Source organism: Symphalangus syndactylus, chromosome 11 (assembly GCF_028878055.3).
Source record: "Symphalangus syndactylus isolate Jambi chromosome 11, NHGRI_mSymSyn1-v2.1_pri, whole genome shotgun sequence".
Classification (NCBI taxonomy): domain Eukaryota; kingdom Metazoa; phylum Chordata; class Mammalia; order Primates; family Hylobatidae; genus Symphalangus; species Symphalangus syndactylus.
In genome coordinates, this window is record NC_072433.2 from 54,025,077 (window position 1) to 54,045,625 (window position 20,549).

The 20,549-nt window shown below is 48.7% G+C and overlaps 1 protein-coding gene across 1 annotated transcript in view; it reads left to right on the forward strand.

Annotated features, from left to right (window-relative positions):
- The first annotated feature begins 1,965 nt into the window (after positions 1–1,965).
- The window catches only part of ZNF689 (zinc finger protein 689), a 33,574-nt gene continuing 14,990 nt past the window's right edge, over positions 1,966–20,549 (forward strand). The window contains exons 1-2 of the mRNA XM_055298832.2: positions 1,966–3,250; positions 16,939–17,068. The gene's annotated coding sequence lies outside the window, so the exon portion shown is untranslated. The remainder of the gene's footprint in view (positions 3,251–16,938; positions 17,069–20,549) is intronic.

The following is a 20,549-nucleotide window of genomic DNA, read 5'->3' on the forward strand; positions in this document are numbered from 1 at the left end:
AAGTGATTCTCCTGCCTCAGCCTCCTGAGTAGCTGGGATTAGAGGCGGGTGCCAACACGCCTGGCTAAATTTTTTTTTTTTTTTTTAGAGTTTTGCTCTTGTCCCGGCTGGAGTGCAATGACACGATCTCAGCTCACTGCAACCTCCGCCTCCCCAGTTTAAGTGATTCTCCTGCCTCAGCCTCCTGAGTAGCTGGGATTACCGGCACCTGCCACCACACCCAGCTAATTTTTTGTATTTAGTAGAGAAGGGGTTTCACCATTTTGGCTAGGCTGGTCTCCAACCCCTGACCTCAGGTGATCCACCCACCTTAGCCTCCGAAAGTGCTGGATTACAGACATGAGCCATGGCATCTGGCCAGAAATGTACTTCTTTTTTTTTTTTTGAGACTGAGTCTCACTCTATCACCCGGGCTGGAGTGCAGTGGTGCGATCTCAGCTTGCTGCAACCTCTGTCTCCTGGGTTCAAGCTATTCTCGTGCCTCAGCCGCCTGAGTAGCTGGAATTACAGGTGCACACAACCACACCCAGGTAATTTTTGTATTTTTAGTAGAGATGGATTTCATCATGTTGGCCAAGCTGGTCTTGAAGTCCTGACCTCAAGTGATCGGCCCGCCTCAGACTCCCAAAGTACTGGGATTACAGGCATGAGCCACCGCACCTGGCCAGAAACGTACTTTTAAAATGAAGGGTGGCCGCGTGCAGTGGCTCACGCCTGTAATCCCAGCACTTTAGGAGGCTGAGGTATGAAGATTGCTTGAAACAGGAGTTCGAGACCAGACTGGGCAACACAGTGAAGCCCCGTTTCTGGGATTTCAGGCACGAGTCACCACGTAGGGCCTTCATCTAATTATTACCTCTGTATATTTTCCATGGTTTCCCATCTTTTACCTCTTTCATTACTACTGCATTTGTTTAGATTCTATCATCCTTGAAGGTCCAGCTGCAACAGCAGACCCACCCACGCGTCAAAGCCTTCTGAGGTCTTTCCTTCTTCTGTGCTTCTAGGGCATCTTTTACTGACCCTTCTTCCCTCCAATTGTGCCACCTCCAGCCTGGCCAACATGGTGAAACGCCGTCTCTGCTATAAATATAAAAATTAGCTGGGTGTGGTGGCACAGGCCTGTAATCCCAGCTACTCAGGAGGCTGAGGCAGGAGAATTGCTTTAGCTCTGGGAGGCGGAGGCTGTAGTAAGCTGAAATAGTGCCACTGCACTCTAGCCTGGACGACAGAGACTCTGTCTCTAAATAAATAAATAAATAAGCAGGGCGCGGTGGCTCACACCTGTACTCCCAGCACTTTGGGAGGCTGAGGTGGGTGGATCACCTGAAGTCAGGAATTCAAGACTAGCCCGGCCAACATGGTGAAACCCCCTTTCTACTAAAAATACAAAAATTAGCCAAGCATGGTAGTGCACGCCTGTAATCCCAGCTACACGGGAAGCTGAAGCAGGAGAATCGCTTGAACCTGGGAGGCAGAGGTTGCAGTGAGCTGAGATCGCACCATTGCACTCCAGCCTAGGCAACAAGAGCGAGACTCCATCTCAAAACAAACAAACAAACAAAATGCTGCTCACCTCAAAGGACTGGATGGAGAAATTTTTTTTTTTTTTTGAGTCGGAGTTTTGCTCTTGTTGCCCAGGCTGGAGTGTAATGGTGCGATCTCAGCTCACTGCAACCTCTGCCTCCCGGGTTCAAGCGATTCTTCTGCCTCAGCCTCCCGACTAAGTGGGATTACAGGCATGCGCCACCACGCCCAGCTAATTTTGTATTTTTAGTAGAGACGGGGTTTCACAATGTTGGTCGGGCTAGTCTTGAACTCCTCACCTCAGGTGATCTGCCCGCCTCAGCCTCCCACAGTGCTGGGATTACAGGTGTGAGCCACCGTGCCCTGCCTGGATGGGGACAGTTTTATAAACTATAGAGCGCCCCCAATTTTTAGTAAAGTTACAAAGAATTTTCACACATTTTGAAAGTTTTATGGAGCTAGAATGCACATATCACAAATACACTTATTTGAAGCGTACAATTCAATTTTTGTGCTAGGATCAAAATTTTAGTGCACTTTCATGACCACAAAAAGAAACTGCATATTCATTAGCATTCACTCCCCATTCCTCCTAGTCCTTCTTTTCCCTGGGCCATAGCGTCTGGCCAATTAAAAGGATTTTTGTGCTAGCATCGCCACAATCAGTACTAGTACATTTTCATCACCCCAGAAAGAAACTCTGTATTTATTAGCATTCATTCCCTTTTCCCCGAGTCCTTCTATAGATTTGTGTATTCTGTATATTTCATATTTTATAAAAACACCTTCGCACATTTTTACTTGACTTCCAGGAGGATTTTTCTTTTCTCCTTTTTTTTTCCCCTTTTTTTTGTGACAGAATTTTGCTCTTGATGCCCAGGCTGGAGTGCAATGGCGCGATCTCGGCTCACCACAACCTCTGCCTCCCGGGTTCAAGCGATTCTCCTGCCTCAGCCTCCAGAGTAGCTGGGATTACAGGCATACGCCACTACACCCGGCTAATTTTCTGTTTTAGTAGAGACGGGTTTTCTCCATGTTGGTCAGGTTGGTCTCGAACTCCCGACATCAGGTGATCCGCTCAAAGTGCTAGGATTACAGGCGTGAGTCACCGTGCCCGGCCCAGCAGGATTTTTCTTTGTAAGAATCTTTTACAATGATCTGTGGGGGTCCATCCCTCCTATTTTACAGGAGAAAATAGACGGTTATCTAGGCTTTGTGAGTGCCAAGTTCGCACGCGGCTTTCGGACTCCGTGGCTACACTGTCGGGCCGGGATTTCGCGATTTCGAGGGGGGATGCTCGGCTTCCTCCCACTAACGTAGGGCCTCGGCCAGGGCCGAGTTCCGCGGGGGAGAGCCCCAGGGTTCTGCCACCGCACCGTTGACCTAGAATGCACGTGGGGACAGCCAAAGGTCCAGTCTCCAGTCTCGGAACCTGCGGGCCCCCGAACACGTCTGCCTGCTTGGTCTTCTTTGAACCCGAGTCCCACCGCCCACCAGGATCCTAACGGCGCCGGCCTCGGGAACTCCCACGCACGCGCCGTTCAAACGTCCCTGCCCTCCGCGGCCCAATCACCGCGCACCTTGTTTGGACGTTGGACCGGAAGCGTCCTATCAGCTAGCGCGATCCTAGAGACTGACCAGGAACCGCGACGCCCGTTCGAGTGGGCAGTGCCAGTGCGCTGAAGGGCAAGCTTCAGGGGAAGCCTGTGCCTTATTTAGTAAGGTTAGCTTGACTAAGGGAACGAAGGGCGTCACACTGCTTTTGGAAACAGGTGGTGAGGCTGGCGTCGCCATGTTTTCTAAGGGACTTTCTCAGGGTCAGATCCAAAAATTAGTGGTCCTTTAGGGGCTTTTTTTTTTTTTTTTGATACGTTGTCTCACTCTGTCACCCAGGCTGGAGTGCAGTGGCGCGATCTCGGCTCACTGCAACCTCCGCCTCCCGGGTTCAAGCAATTCTCTTGCCTCAGCCTCCAGAGTAACTGCGATTACAGGCGCCCGCCACCAAGCCAGGCTAATTTTTGTATTTTAAGTAGAGACGGGGTTTCACCATGTTGGCCAGGCTGGTCTTGAACCCTTGACTTCAAGTGATCCGCCAACCTTAGCCTCCCAAAGGGGCTTTTAAATGTAAGGGCCGAGCAGGGGCTCCGAGTGGGCATGAAAGGTTGGGAGGGGCCCTAGCCATAGCCTTTTTTGTTATTGTTAAGGCTGACTTTTTTTTTTTTTTTTTTTTTTTTTTTTTTTTTTTTTTTGAGGCTGTCGCCCATTCTAGAATGCAGCGGCGTGATCTTGACTCACTGCAGCCTCGACTTCCCTGGCTCAAGTGATCCTCCCACTTCAGCCTCCCGAGTTGCTGGGACCACAGGTGCCACCACCACACCCGACTAAGTTTTTTTCTTTATGTATTTTTTTTTGTAGCGACGGGGTTTCGAACTCCGGGACTCAACGGAGCTTCCCATCTCAGCCTCTGGGTGAGATTATAGGCGTTAACCGTGACTCCCTGCCCAGTAAAAAAAAACCTCAAACACGCCAGGCACAGCGGCTCACGCCTGTAATCCCAGCACTTTGGGAGGCCAAGGCAGGTGGATCACCGGAAGTCAGGAGTTCGAGACCAGCCTGGCCAACATGGCGAAATCCTGTCTCTACTAAAAATAACAAAAATTAGCTGGGCGTGGTGGCGGGCGCCTGTAATACCAGTGATTCGGGAGGCTGAGGCAGGAGAATTGCTTGAACGCAGGAGGCAGAGGTTGCAGCCAGCCAAGATCGCGCCATTGCACTCCAGCTGGGGCAACAAAAGTGAAACTGTCTCAAAAAAACAAACAAAACAACAACAACAACAAAAAAAACATTGCTGGGCTCAGTGGCTCATGCCTGTAATCCCAGCACTTTGGGAGGCCAAGGCAGGCGGATCACTTGAGGTCAGGAGTTTGAAACCAGCCTGGCCAACATGGTGAAACCTTTTCTCTACTAAAAATACAAAAAAATTAGCCCAGCGTGGCGGTGGATGCCTGTAATCCCAGCTACTTGGGAGGCTGAGACAGGAGAATCCTTTGAACTCGGGAGGTGGAGGTTGCAGTGAGCCGAGATCATGCCATTGCACTCCAGCCTGGGCGACAGAGCGAGGCTTTGTCTCAAAAAAAAAAAAAACAAAAAAACCCAAACATTTAAAAAATAAAAAAAAAAACAAAACAAGGCCAGGCACGGTGGCTCATGCCTGTAATCTAGTACTTTGGGAGGCTCAGGCAGGCAGATCACTTGAGGCCAGGAGTTGGAGACCAGCCTGGCCAACATGGTGAAACCCTATTTCTACTAAAAATACAAAAATTAGCCGGGCGCGGTGTCTCATGCTTGTAATCCCAGCACTTTGGGAGGCCGAGGCGGGCGGATCACGAGGTCAGGAGATCGAGACCATGGTGAAACCCAGTCTCTACTAAAAATACAAAAAAATTAGCCGGGCGTGGTGGCGGGCGCCTGTAGTCCCAGCTACTTGGAGAGGCTGAGGCAGGAGAGTGGCGTGAACCCGGAAGGCGGAGCTTGCAGTGAGCTGAGATCGCGCCACTGCACTCCAGCCTGGGTGACAGAGTGAGACTCTGTGTCAAAAAAAAAAAAAAAAAAAAAAAAAAAAAAAAAAAAAATTAGCCAGGCATGGTGGTAGGAGCCTGTAATCCCACAGGCTGAGGCAGAAGAATTGCTTGAACCTGGGAGGTGGAAGTTGCAGTGAACCGAGATTGTGCCACTGCACTCCAGCCTAGGCGACAGAGCAAGACTCCATCTCAAAAAAGGAAACAAAACAAAACAAAAATGAAAAAAAAAATTAGCTGGGCGTGGTGGCGGGCGCCTGTGGTCCTAGCTCAGCAGGAGGCTGAGGTGGGAGGATCTCTTGAGCCCGGGAGTTTGAGGCTGTAGTGAGCTGTGATTGCACCACTGCACCCCAGCCTGAGTGACACAGTGAGACCCCATCTCCATACACAACAAAAGCAAAAGAGCAATACAAAAATAACTATATATTTTTAGTGTTTGCATTTAAGAAACTGATACTTTTAACACAGTAATACATTACAATATAATTATTATACTCACAACATTGTTATAAGAGAAAAATAATACATAAGGCAAGGTAATGAGGCCTAGTTCCTTTTTTTTTTTTTTGAGACGGAGTCTCGCTGTGCCACCCAGGCTGGAGTGCAGTGGTGCGATCTCGGCTCACTGCAAGCTCCGCCTCCCGGGTTCATGCCATTCTCCTGCCTCAGCCTCTCCGAGTGGCTGGGACTACAGGCGCCCGCCACCATACCCGGCTAATTTTTTTTTGTATTTTTAGTAGAGACGGGGTTTCACCGTGGTCTCGATCTCCTGACCTCGTGATCTGCCCGCCTCGGCCTCCCAAAGTGCTGGGATTACAAGCGTGAGCCACCACGCCCGGCCAGCCTAGTTCCTAATGAGGGTTTTCTTTCAATTCAATGTCTCTGGGTCCAGAATACTTGCTTGAGGCTAAAATAAAGGTTTAAATTTTAGAGTTTTGGCTGGGTGTGTTGGCTCGGGCCTGTAATCCTTGCACTTTGGGGAGCCAAGATAAGAGAATGGCTGGAGCCCAGGAATTTGAGGTTACAGAAAGCTATGATCATGCCATTGCACTTCAGCCTGGGCAACAGAATGAAACCCTGGCTCTTAAGAAGGAAAGAAAAGTTCCAATAAGTATCCCCAACTTCCTAGTTGAGGACCTGTCGGAGTTGTTCCCCTTCTCCACCAGGGACTTCCTCTGGGTCTCCTACACCTGCTCTGCCTAATTTCTTCTCCCTCAGGATCTAAGAGGGAAAAAATTAAAATTAAAAATTAAAACAATTAAAAACTACCTTTTTAATTAAAAAAAATTTTTTTTGAGACAGAGTCTTGCTCTGTTGCCCAGGCTGGAATGCAATGGGGTGATCTCCGCTCACTGCAACCTCCACCTCCCAGGTTCAAGCGATTCTCCTGCCTCAGCCTCCCGAGTAGCTGAGACTATAGGCTCCCGCCACCACACCTGGCTGATTTTTGTATTTTTAGCAGAGTCAGGGTTTCACCATATTGGCCAGGTTGGTCTCGAACTCCTGACCTTGTGATCTGCCTGCCTCAGTTTCTCAAAGTGCTGGGATTACAGGTGTGAGCTACCATGCCTGGCCAACCACCTTGTCTCCTAGATGGGACAAAAAAAGCTGAGATCTGTGGTATCCGAAGTTGGGGATCCCAAGGAGAAGGAAGGTTCCAAAAGATCCTGCTGAGACAAGAGAACCTTTGTATGCCTCAAGTCAGACTTCTCAGGGCCTATCATTTGCAAAGATCTCCCACTACAGAAACTTGTGGAATATAACAATGGGTTTCTTTTTCCTTCTTCTTTTTTGTTTATTTATTTGTATATCAATGGGTTTCTAAAAGTGACACAACTGGCCAGGCACGGTGGCTCATGCCTGTAATCTCAGCACTTTGGGAGAACGAGATGGGCAGATCACCTGATGTCAGGAGTTCGAGACCAGCCTGACCAACATGGCGAAACCCCATCTCTACTAAAAATACAAAAATTAGCTGGGCGTGTTGGCATGCACCTGTAGTCCCAGCTACTCAGGAGGCTGAGACAGGAGAATCACTTGAAGCTGGGAAGCGGAGGTTGCAGTGAGCCAAGATCCTGCCACTGCACTCCAGCCTGGGTGACAGATTGAGATTCTGTCTCTAAATAAATAAATAAATAAATGTAACACAACTAACATCTTTTCTTCACTCTCCCCTTTCCCTGTGAATGATACAGAGAGAGAGGGCTGCAACGTGCAGGTAGGGAGGAAAGCTACATTTTGTTTAACATATAACTGAATTCAGGTCTTGTACCACATTCTTTTTAAAGAGGGTCCCTTTAATTATCACGCTTAATCTTCGTGACAGCCCTAAGAGGGAGCCCTTTGGAAATTAAAACAGAAAGTCTAAGTCTCTTGCCAGTGAGGAGCAGAGGTTAAGTTTGCTTTGTAAATGGGAATTCTCAAGGAAACATAAGCTCTTTGGAAAGGGGCCCAAAGATGACTTAAGTGTTTGAAGCTTTAGGTACATTGCTTTTGGTTGGAGTGGGAGAGTTGTGAAGGTCAGTCCATGCCTGGAATCCTTCCAAGGTGAAGATCAGTGTTTCCTGTGCCAGTCATTTAAAAAGATTAGAATGGGCCGGGCACGGTGGCTCATGCCTGTAATCCCAGGGACTGGGAGGCCGAGGCAGGAGGATCACTTGAGCCCCGAAGTTCGAGACCAGCCTGGGCAACATGATGAAACCAGGTCCCTACAAAAAATGCAAAAATTAGCGAGGCATGGTAGTGCACGCCTGTAGTCCTAGCTCCTTGGTAGGCTGAGGTGGGAGGATCACTTGAGCCTAGGAAGTCGAGGCTGCAGTGAACTGTGATTGCACCACTACACTGCAGCCTAGCGATGGAGTGAGACCCTGTGTCTGTCTCTGTCTCTCTCTCTCTCACACACACACATGCATGCACGCACACACACACACAGTAGCACGAGTTGGGATCTCAGTTCTTTTATCCAGATTGAGGGTGATACCTTCCAGAAGTCTAAATGAATCAGCCTGAGAGAGTGATGGAAATGGGAGATACCCTAGTAGCCAAGGAATGGAACACTGAAGCCGACTATACTTCTGTTGATGGCTGTTGTGATATCTCGGTTCTTCTTGGTTTAAAAGAATTTAGACAAGAGACACAACAAAAAAAGTTTAGCATATAGTAATTTATTGCAAAAGAAAAAATATTTTGTAAGTTAGATGCCACAGCCTGGGAAACCTGTTTCTACTAAGAATAGAAAAATTAGCTGTGCGTGGTGGCACACACCTGTAGTCCCAGCTACTCGGGAGGCTGAGGTGGGAGGATTGCTTGAGCCCGGGATGTGGAGGTTGTAGTGAGGTGAGATCGCATCTCTGCACTCCAGCCTGGGTGCCAGAGCGAGACTCTGTTTCAAAGAAAAAAAAAATTTAGGTGCAGAATAGACAGGACATCCTGAGAGTGTGAGGATTCAGGGCGGGCTGCTGGTAAGGATGAAACAGCAAAGACTGACACTAGGAAGAGTCCCTTTATGGGAGTCTTACACGATTATTCATAAAGGGATGGGAAGAGGTGTCACTAGCAAGCTTGTTCAGGGTGGTCCTCTGGGTGCACATGCGCAGTAGCTGTACATACTTGTTCATACCTTGTCATTCAGCATCTTAAATCTCCACCCAGGGGTGTGTTTTTACTATTATAATGAGGAAAGGATCAGTTTGAGGACGGGTAAAATGAAAATGTGCATGCTCTCTAGAACGGACAGTCCCTACTGAAGATAGCTTTGCTTGAATGAGCTCAATTACAATGCAAATGCTGAGGCTTATTATGTTGGTCACCACAGCCGCTGCATCCCGAGAACATGATCATCAACCTTCAAGGCTTCTCCAAGAATGTATATTGTAGTGTGTCTCACTGCTTAGAGATAGCAGAACATACTAGGAAGCAGCCTTCCTGTTGGCCAAGCTCTATCTCCCTCAGATAACCCTTTGGAAATAACTGCCTACCACAGACCCCGTACTTCACACAGGTAATGCATTTAAATCTCACATGACATTTCTGTGAAATAGGTAGCATGATCCCAGCTTCACAGATGAACCCCCAACTTGCTTACTTCCAACAGCTGCCGCCAGGTGGAGCCAGGGTTCAAAGGAGGGTCTCCTGATTCCAAGGCCTGACCTCTTCTCTCTGAACTATGAATGAACCTATTTGCATTTCCTGTGCCTCATAGCCTGTAAAGGGGGTGAATTATGGAATGAGGGTCTGCTGTATGCCTCTAGGAGTAAAAAGGCAATCTATTCCTTTGGGTGGAGGAGAAGCACCGAGGAAAGAGGAAAGCAAAGACAATCGTTTTCTTTTTTTCTTTCTTTTTTTTTTTTTGAGACGGAGTTTCCCTCTGTCGCCCAGGCTGGAGTGCAGTGGCCCGATTTCGGCTCACTGCAACCTCCACCTCCCAGGTTCAAGCGATTCTCCTGCCTCAGTCTCCCGAGTAGCTGGGACTACAGGTGCGCACCACCACGCCCAGCTAATTTTTTTATTTTTATTTTTTTTTGAGACAGAGTCTCGCTCTGTCGCCCAGGCTGGAGTGCAGTGGCACCATCTCGGCTCACTACAAGCTCCGCCTCCCGGGTTCACGGCATTCTCCTGCCTCAGCCTCCCGAGTAGCTGGGACTATAGGCGCCTGCCACCATGCCCGGCTAATTTTTTGTATTTTTAGTAGAGACGGAGTTTCACCATGTTAGCCAGGATGGTCTCGATCTCCTGACCTCATGCTCCTCCCGTCTTGGCCTCCCAAAGTGCTGAGATTACAGGCGTGAGCTACCGCGCCGGGTCTTTTTTTTTTTTTTTTTGTCGCCTAGGCTGGAGTGCAGTGGGGCCATCTCAGCTCACTGCAACCTCTGCCTCCTGGGTTCTGTGGGTGGCAAGCCACCCAGGCGCCGAGGCAAGAGACTGAGGACACGAGCTGTTCCAGTATAATAAAAAATAAAACAAGAATAGTTATACCAGATATAGATCTTAGATATGATTCTATATGAATATCATTAATCATTAGTTTGTAGCAATTACTCTTTATTCCAATATTATAATAATCCTCGCTCTATAATCATAACCTAGGAAAAACCAGGCCATACAGAGATAGGAGCTGAGGGGACATAGTGAGGTGTGACCGGAAGACAAGAGTGCGAGCCTTCTGTTATGCCCGGACAGGGCCACCAGAGGGCTCCTTGGTCTAGTGGTGATGCCAGCGTCTGGGAAGACTCCCAGTGCCAGGTGGACCATGGTCTAGCGGTAGCAAAAACTGTCAAGGAACAACACCCACTACTTAGCAGACCGGGAAAGGGAGTCTCCTTTTCCCCGGGGGAGTTTAGAGAAGACTCTGCTCCTCCACCTCTTGTGGAGGGCCTGACATCAGTCAGGCTCACCTGCAGTTATCTGGAGGCCTAACGGTCTCCCTGTGATGCTGTGCTTCAGTGGTCATGCTCCTAGTCTGCCTTCATGTTCCATCCTGTACACCTGGCTCTGCCTTCTAGATAGCAGTAGTAAATTAGTGAAAATACTAAAAGTCTCTGATATGCAAAAATAATGGCGTAAGCTGTCTTTCTCTTTGTCTCCTCTCTCTCTCTGCCTCAGCTGCCAGGCAGGGAAGGGCCCCCTGTCCAGTGGACACGTGACCGTTACCCATCATTGGAGATGACTTACACTCTTTACCCTGCCCCTTTTGCTTTGTATCCAATAAATAACAACGCAGCCAGACATTCGGGGCCACTACCGGTCTCCACGCATTGGTGGTAGTGGTCCCCCGGGCCCAGCTGTCTTTTCTTTTCTCTCTTTGTCTTGTGTCTTTATTTCTACACTCGCTTGTTGCCACACACAGGGAGAAGCCCACTGACCCTGTGGGGCTGGACCCTACAGGTTCAAGCGATTCTCCTGCCTCAGTTTCCTGAGCAGCTGGGATTACAGGTGCGTGCCACCATGCCAGGCTACTTTTTGTATTTTAGTAGAGACAGGGTTTCACCATGTTGGTTAGGCTGGTCTCAAACTCCTGACCTCGTGATCCGCCTGCCTCAGCCTCTCAAAGTAATGGGATTACAGGCATGAGCCACCGTGCCTGGCTGAGACTCTACTTTCAGTTCTTTTGCCTAGTACCTGGAATTGCCGGATCATATCGTAATTCTGTGTTTCTGCTTTTACTTTTTTGAGAAACTACCATATTGTTTTCCACAATAGCTGCACCATTTTTGCATTCCCATTGACAGTGCGCAAGAGTTTTAATTTCTCCACATTATCATCAGCACTTATTTTCTGAGTGTTAATATTTCTTTTCTTTCTTTCTTTTTTTTTTTTTTTAAGACGGAGTCTTGCTCTGTCACCCATGCTGGAGTGCAATGGTGTGATCTCGGCTCACTGCAACCTCCACCTCCAGGGCAATTCTCCTAACTCAGCCTCCTGAGTAGCTGGGATTACAGGTGCCGGCCACCACGCCCGGCTAATTTTTGTATTTTTAGTAGAGACGGGGTTTCACCATGTTGGCCAGACCAGTCTCAAACTCCTGTCCTTGTGATCCACCTGCCTCGGGCTCCCAAAGTGTTGGGATTACAGGCATGAGCCACGGTGCCTGGCCTGATGTTTCTAATAGTTGCCATTATAATGAGGATGAGGAAAGTATATATTTTTGAATATTGACCACAGCCTAACCCTAATTGTCCCTGCTGAAAACAATTGCTTTATTAATTTGTTTGTTTGTTTTATTTGAGAGAGAGGGTCTCCCTTAATTGCCCAGGCTGGAGTGCAGTGGCACAATCATAGCCCATTGTAGCCTCAAACCTCTAGGCTCAAGTGATCCCTCTCAGCCTCCTGAGTAGCTGGGGAATGCAGGCGCACGCCACCATGCCCTGTTGCTTTATTTTTTAGTTTTTGAGATGGAGTCTTGCTCTGTCGCTCAGGCTGGAGTGCAGCGGTGCGATCTCGGCTCACTGCAACCTCTGCTTCCTTGGTTCAAGTGATTCTCCTGCCTCAGCCTCCTGAGTAGCTGGGATTACAGGCACACGCCACCATGCCTGGCTAATTTTTATATTTTTAGTAGAAACGGGGTCTCACCATGTTAGTCAGGCTGGTCGCAAACTCCTGACCTCGTGATCCGCCCACCTTGGCCTCCCAAAGTGTTGGGATTACAGGCGTGAGCTACCACGCCCGGCCTATCATATTCCCTTCTACACAGGCATAAGCAATCTGACAAATGATATCTCCGTTTGTTGCACACACGATCATCCTGTATTTGGATGTGTTGTACTTATTTTTATCCTTTATCACCAAGCATTTCTGAGCATAGTAATGTGGTTTTACCCTCTTGTTGTCTTCTTTTTTTTTTTTTATTAATTTTTTTTGCATACAAAAACAATAAACATTTTCTAAAAATACATACAAACAAAAAGATGCGTATCAAACATATTAGGAAGGTTGCACATGGGAAGTCGGGGAATAGAAATGGGGGGTGGGAGTTAAAATAAATGAGAGAGGGACTTTATATGGATCAGTGATAATAACTCAATCCTCTATTTGACAAAGAAGAGGGAGAAGGAAGAGGAAGAAAAAGAAAGTGGGATAAAGGATCAGAAAGGGAGGAAAATAGAAAAAATTAGAGTATGACTCCAGGGTAGACCTGTTTTGTTGTCACTGAGTTGGTTGGTTGGTTTGTCTGTTGTATTCTTCATGTTTCGCCAAGTTGGCCAGACTGGTCTTGAACTCCTAGCCCGAAGTGATCAACCCGCCTCGCCCCCCAGAGTGCCGGGACCACAGGCGTGAGCCACCACGTCCAGCCCCCACATTGCTTCTGGCCTCCGTGGTAGACCTCCCAGACGGAGCGGCCAGGCAGAGGAGCTCCTCACTTCTACCCAGACACGGGGCGGCCGGGCAGAGGAGCTCCTCACTTCCCAGACGGGGCGGCCAGGCAGAGACGCTCCTCACTTCTTCCCAGACGATAGGTGGCCGGGCAGAGGCGCTCCTCACTTCCCAGACGATGGGTGGCCGGGCAGAGGTGCTCCTCACTTCTTCCCGGACGGGGCGGCCGGGCAGAGGCGCTCCTCACTTCCCAGACGGGGCAGCCGGGCAGAGGCGCTCCTCACTTCCCAGACGATGGGTGGCCGGGCAGAGGCGCTCCTCACTTCCCAGATGGGGCAGCCGGGCAGAGGCTCTCCTCACTTCCCAGATGGGGCAGCCGGGCAGAGGCTCTCCTCACTTCCCAGACGATGGGTGGCCGGGCAGAGGCGCTCCTCACCTCCCAGACGATGGGTAGCCGGGCAGAGGCGCTCCTCACCTCCCAGACGGGGCGGCCGGGCAGAGGCGCTCCTCACTTCTTCCCGGACGGGGCGGCCGGGCATAGGCGCTCCTCACTTCTTCCCGACGGGGCGGCCGGGCAGAGGCGCTCCTCACTTCTTCCCGGACGGGGCGGCCGGGCAGAGGCGCTCCTCACTTCTTCCCGGACGGGGCGGCCGGGCAGAGGCGCTCCTCACTTCCTCCCGGACGGGGCGGCCGGGCAGAGGCGCTCCTCACTTCCCAGACGGTGGGTGGCCGGGCAGAGGCGCTCCTCACTTCCCAGACGATGGGTGGCCGGGCAGAGGCGCTCCTCACCTCCCAGATGGGGCGGCCGGGCAGAGGCGCTCCTCACTTTTTCCCGGATGGGGCGCCCGGGCAGAGGCGCTCCTCATTTCTTCCCGGACGGGGCGGCCTGGTATCTCTTAAAGTAGTCCTTATTCTTTTCTTCCTTCTTTCTTTTTTTTTTTTTTCCTGAGACACGCAAGCTGGAGTGGGCATGGAAGTGCAGTGATGCCATCTCGGCTCACTGCAACCTTTGTGTCCCAAGCTCATGCAATTCTCCTGCCTCAGCCTCCTGAGTAGCTGGAATTACAGACATGTGCCGCCACACCTGGCTAATTTTTATATTTTTAGTAGACGTGGGATTTCGCCATGTTGGCTGGGCTGGTCTTGAACCCCTGGCCTCAAGCAATCCACTGCCTCAGCCTCCCAAAGTGCTGGGATTAAGGTGTGAGCCACTGCACCTAGCCTGAATTTTGGCTTTGAATACCCTAAGCTTAGAAGATCTGTGTGCTCCTCCTGGCTGGCCTCAGAGGGGCCACAGTTCACCAAGCCAGGTTTGTGGGCCTGCCCTTGTTTCTCATGGTGTAGCTTGACATTAGAAGCTTCCCAGAACTCTCTGTATGTAAGTAATTTGGTGACTTGGCATTTAGGATGGAAACAGCTGTTTCTAGTGTTCTGTTGAGATGTCAGTTTTTTGAGAAATCTGTTTCCATGGAAATGCCCACATTTACGTTTTTGTTTGTTTGTTTGTTTGTTTTGAGACCAGAGTCTCTCTCGCCTAGGCTGGAGTGCAGTGGCACAATCTCGGCTCACTGCAACCTCTGCCTCCTGGGTTCAAGCGATTCTCCTGCCTCAGCCTCCTGAGTAGATGGGATTACAGGCGCACACCACGCCAGGCTAATTTTTCTGTATTTTTATTAGAGGCAGGGTTTTACCATGTTGGTCAGGCTGGTCTCGAACTCCTGACCTCGTGATCTGCCCACCTCGGCCTCCCAAAGTGCTAGGATTACAGGCGTGAGCCACCGCGCCCGGCCTTTTTTTTTTTTTTTTTTTTGAGATGGAGTCTCACTCCCATTGCACAGGCAGGAGTACAGTGGTGCCATCTCAGCTCACTGCAACCTCCACCTTCTGGGTTCAAGCAACTGTCCTTCCTCAGCCTCCCGAGTACTTGGGATTACAGGCGTGTGCCACCATGCCCTGCTAATTTTTTTGTATTTTTAGTAGACATGGGGTTTCACCATGTTGGCCAAGCTGGTCTCGAACTCCTGATCTCAGGTGATTCACCCGCCTCAGCCTCCCAAAGGCATGAGCCACCACGCCTGGTCTTTTTTTTTTTTTTTTTTGAGACAGAGTCTTGCTCTGTCACCCAGGCTGGAGTGCAGTGGCGCGATCTCAGCTCACTGCAACTTCCATCTCCTGGGTTCAGGGGATTCTCCTGCCTCAGCCTCCCAAGTAGCTGGGATTACAGGTGCCCGCCACTATGCCGGGCTGATTTTTTTTTTTTGAGACGGAGTCTCACTCTGTAGCCCAGGCTGGAGTGCACTGGTGTGATCTCCGCTCACTACAAGCTCCGCTTCCCGGGTTCACGCCATTCTGCCTCAGCCTCCCGAGTAGCTGGGACTACAGGCACCTGCCACCATGCCTGGCTATTTTTTTTATATTTTTAGTAGAGACGGGGTTTCACCATGTTAGCCAGGATGGTCTTGATCTCCTGAACTCGTGATCCTCCCGCCTCGGCCTCTCAAAGTGCTGGGATTACAGGTGTGAGCCACCGAGCCAGGCCGCCGGGCTGATTTTTATATTTTTAGTAGAGACAGGGTTTCACCATGTTGGCCGGGATGATCTCCAATTCCAGGGCTCCAGTAAGTTGAGCTGCCATGCCCAGACCACCTTATAATTCTTAGTTCCAATTATCTTGTCTCTGCAAAACAAGAATAAGAAAGAACAGAAGGAAGAAATGGTCAAAAGCGAAACAAGAGAAAAGAAGAGAATTAAAAAATAAACTTAAAATAATGCAAAGGAAAAAATAGAAATAACAACCAAACAAACAAATAATAAATAAATGGCGGTCAATGGCCGGGCGCAGTGGCTCACGCCTGTAATCTCAGCACTTTGGGAGGCCGAGATGGGCGGATCACGAGGCCAGGAGATCGAGACCATCCTGGCTAACACGGTGAAACCCCGTCTCTACTAAAAATACAAAAAATTAGCTGGACTTGTGGCAGGCGTCTGTAGTCCCAGCTACTGGGGAGGCTGAGGCAGGAGAATGGCATGAACCCGGGAGGCAGAGCTTGGGCCAAGATCGCGCCACTGCCCTCCAGCCTGGGTGACAGAGCGAGACTCTGTCTTAAAAAAAAGAAATGGGGGTCAAGAAACTGAATGTGGCCTGTGTGAGGAAGTGGTCAGTATGTCATGGGTGGCGGGACCCCTGGAGAAGCCAAAGGCCCTATCTGCAGGGCCTGAGGCCAGACACGGCCTGGGGGCTCCTCAACCACAGGGTGACAGTGAACTCAGGCTCCAGTGGCTTTGGCTCCCTCCTCTTCCTGGGCAGCCCCTCCAAATCCACTTGCTGGAGCAGCCCTTCCCTGTAACTGCCCACCCCCTCAAAGTAAGGGTCTGCTCCAGCATCCGCTCATTTGTCCACACAGACGAGACACTCTGCTGCTGCCCCCAGAGTGGCCACTGTGTTTGAACAAGTGAGGCTCTGGCCACCCACAGGCACACACATGAGGGAGAAGCCCTAGGCATGTCTTGACCGTGGGCAGCTCTTTGCCTCCACCTCACTGTTGGTCCAATACCAGGAAATCCACTCTGGTGACCGTCCCCATGTTTGTGTGTTGGATGCTGAAAGAATGAGCGTCGTGACCAACTCAGTATACCACCAGAGGATATATGAGCAAACAGCAAACTGTTCTCATGAATGCAGGATGTCGGCAAGCTGACGACTGCATCTGCCACCAGAAGGAATGCTGAAGATGGTCATGCCGCAGGTGAAGTGTTCTTTGTGGTTATCTATAGGAACATCTGGAGTCTGTTTTATAAAGAAAGCAATTATGTGAGCCTGTGATAAATCAAGCAGCTGAGCTGATGAACCGTTGCCTCTTCCTCCCTGTTGATTCTACCTAATAAATACGAAGGGCTGTAGAAGCTCAGGGCTGTAGAAGCTCAGGGCCCTTATTCCCTAGAAGCAAGGAGCCCCCTGACCCCTTCCTTAAAACAGATCCTTTTGTCTTTGTCTTCATTTCTGTGTTTGTCCTCTTTCATTCAGTCCCAAACCAACAGCCACAAATGGTGCCCAATCAGGGACGTGAAGGAAGAAGATCTGCTAGAGCAGAGAAACTGAAACTGACCAGACGAACGAGAAACCCCGGGACAAATCTGCTGGCAGAGGATATAAGGTCAGTGCCCTAAAGAGATACTGGGAGTGGGAAGTTTCTGAATCAGGGTAACATGGGGCAGAATTTGTCAATTGAGGAGCAACATTATGTGCAGTTGCTTGAAGTTTTACTTAAACAATCTGGTGCTCAGGTTAGTTCTCAAACACTAAGCTGCTGCAGGAGGTTGTTACGGATAACCCATGGTTTCCACAGACAGGCACTCTCGATGCGGAAAATTGGGACGGTGTAGTGGAAGGATTAAAATGGGCTTATCAAAAAGGTCTCAAAGTTGATCCTTCTGTTTCGACTTTATTCCGTACTGTCCTCCTGCCATTGTCTCCTTCTTATTCTGCCGGATAGCAGGAGCCATGTTCTGAATCTCAAATTTCAAAAGAATCTTTTGTCCCACCCACAGCGCCCATTGAAATAATAAACAGGAGAGGGAGGATGAAAATTGGCCTGTACCACCCCCTCCAGTAACGGAAACACCTGTACTGTCTCCTTCAGTAACAGAAATAGAGACCCCAATACAAAGAATTCTCCGCTCTGCTGCCCCAGCTGGAGAGCCCTTCGAACCTTGTGCTTTTCCTATTTCTATAAGGCTGGATCCAAATAATCCACAGCAGTTTATTCACGAACACACCCCACTAGAGTTTAAGTTGTTGAAGAAATTAAAAGCTAATGTACTGAATAATGGAGTACAGAGCCATTTACTTTAGGCTTGCTAGAATCTGTATTTGGCGCTATGCGCCTTCCACCCTTTGATGTGAAGCATTTGGGCCGCACTTGTTTCTCTGCTAGTTCATATCTGACATGGAATTTAAATTGGCAAGAACTGTGTGCAGACCAGGCTAGACAGAATCGTGCTGCTGGACACAGGGACATTACAGAGGGTATGCTTTTGGGTAATGGCCCTTATTCAGACCTGGAACATCAAATGGCACTCCCAGAAGCTGCTTATCAGCAGTGTGCACTGGCCGCTAAATGCACGTTGGCCACAATTCCAGAGGAAGGGGGTCCCAATACAATCTTTTTTACACGCCATGCAAGGGTTGCAGGAGCACTATGCACATTTTCTTGCACGATTACTAGAGACAGTGAGGTGTCAGATTCCTCATACCGCGGCTGCAGAGATGCTAACTTTAACTTTAGCTTTTGAGAATGCAAACGCGGATTGTAAACGTGCGCTGGCTCCTGTGAGATGTACAAAACACTTAGGAAATTTTCTCAAAGCCTGTCAAGATGTGGGAACTGAGCTTCATCGCTCTACAATGTTAGCTCAAGCAACGGCTAATTTAGTAGTGGACAAATCTAGAAAGGGCCAAGGGTCAAACTCTAAAAGGGGAAAATGTTATAATTGTGGAAAAATCAGACCTTTCAAAAAGGAATGCCATCAGACCTCTGGGCAGAAGGGATCTTATAATGCAGTACCCCACCCCCAACAGAAAAAAACACCAGAACTTTGCCCTCATTGCAATAAAGGAAATCATTGGGCTAATCAATGCCCTTCACAATTTCATCAGAATGGCACCTCCCACATTGGGAAATGAGAAGGGGACCTGGACCCAGGTCCTTCAAACAATGAGGGCATTCCCCATCCAGGCCACAACCCCGCTTCAGGGGTGGATCTCCAGAGGAACATTGATTCCCTCTCCCCAGGAACACCCGGAAGCGCAGAAATAGATCTCCCAGTCAGAGAACGGATTATGTTAATCAGAGGAGACAAAACCACTAAAATTCCCACTGGCATTTGGAGTCCTTTGCCAACAGGATATATGGGATTAATTTTGGGTAGAAGCCGTCTCAACTTATAGGGCATTACTATAGTCCCAGGAATTGACTCTGATCATGAAGGAGAAATTCAAGTACTGGTAATGTCACAAGATCTGTGGGTTTTTGAACCAGGAGAATATACAACTACTGCTTATTCCCTGCAAATTACACCGTTCTCCACATAAGGAGAAAGGAGGGAATCAAGGATTTGGGAGTACAACTAGGAGGGAAATTTACCCCAACCGATAGCTTCTAATCAACCCACCTGTACAGTGCAAATTAAAGGAAAAAAGTTCTATGGGCTTATGGATATGGGAGCTGCTGTGTCAGTAATATCTAAAAACAACTGGCACCCATCCTGGCCCCTGCAATTAACGTCTACATCCTTAGTGGGAGTAGGAAAAGTTCAAAGTGTTCAACAGTGTGCTGAGATTTTACCTGTCTCAGACCAGATGGACAGTTGTGTACTTTTCAACCTTATGTTGCAAATATAGCTGTTAACCTACAGGGCCAAGATTTACTTACAGCATGGGATATGAGACTTACAAATGAAACTATTGATAATTCAGGATTTAAAATGTTAAAGAAAATGGGATATCAAACGGAAAAGGCTTAGGAAAGTCCCTACAGGGAAACCCTGATCCCATATCAATAACTGGGCAAACAGATAGAAAAGGGCCAGGTCGTCAGGATTTCTGACAGGGGTCATTAATATTTCTCCTCCACCCACTGCTTTGCTGCTAGAGTGGCTGACTGACAAACCTGTATGGGTGGATCAATGGCCCCTATCACAGGAGAAACTAACTCAACTCCATCAGCTGGTAAAAGAGCAATTGGATGCAGGACATATTGAAGAGTCAGCCCCTGGAATTCATCAGTATTTGTAATTCCAAAAAAGTTAGGAAAATGGCAACTGTTACATGATTTGAGAGCTATTAATGCACAGATTAAACCAATGGGTGCATTACAGCAAGGTCTGCCATCCCCAGCAGTCATTCCAAGAGACTGGCCTCTTGTAGTAATAGATTTTAAAGACTGTTTTTTTTTTTTGTTGTTGTTGTTGTTGTTATTATACCATTACACGAGCAGGATAGGCCTTGATTTGCCTTCTCTGTGCCTTCTGTTAATCAAAAAGAGCCTGTCTCTCATTATCAATGGAAAGTTTTACCCCAAGGCATGCTCAACAGTCCTATGTCATGTCAGCATTTTGCAGGACAGGCATTAAAGGAGCCTTGGAATATGTTTCCTACTACCTACATCATTCATTATATGGATGATATTCTTTTGGCTGCTCCTACATATCAAATTTTACATCAGTTATTCAGAGAAATAAAACGGGCTTTGACTAAATGGAATCTCAAAGTAGCTCCAGAAAAGGTGCAAACAACCTCCCCATACCAGTACTTAGGCACTATTGTTACTGAAAGAAGTGTTTGGCCTCAAAAAGTAGCTCTCCGTAAGGACAGATTACAAATTCTGAACGATTTCCAACAATTATTAGGGGATATTAACTGGCTGCGCCCAATGCTAGGTATTGCTACTTATTAACTCAAACAGCTTTATCAGACCCTCCAAGGAGATTCTTCATTAAGCTCTCCTCTGCAACTTACTAAAGAGGCAGAAGCTGAGTTACAGCTTGTAGAGCAGGTGCTTCAGCAACGACATGCCTCCCAGCTACAGCCACAAAAGCCTTTGCTTCTGTTTATTCTTCCTACTCTCCATTCTCCAA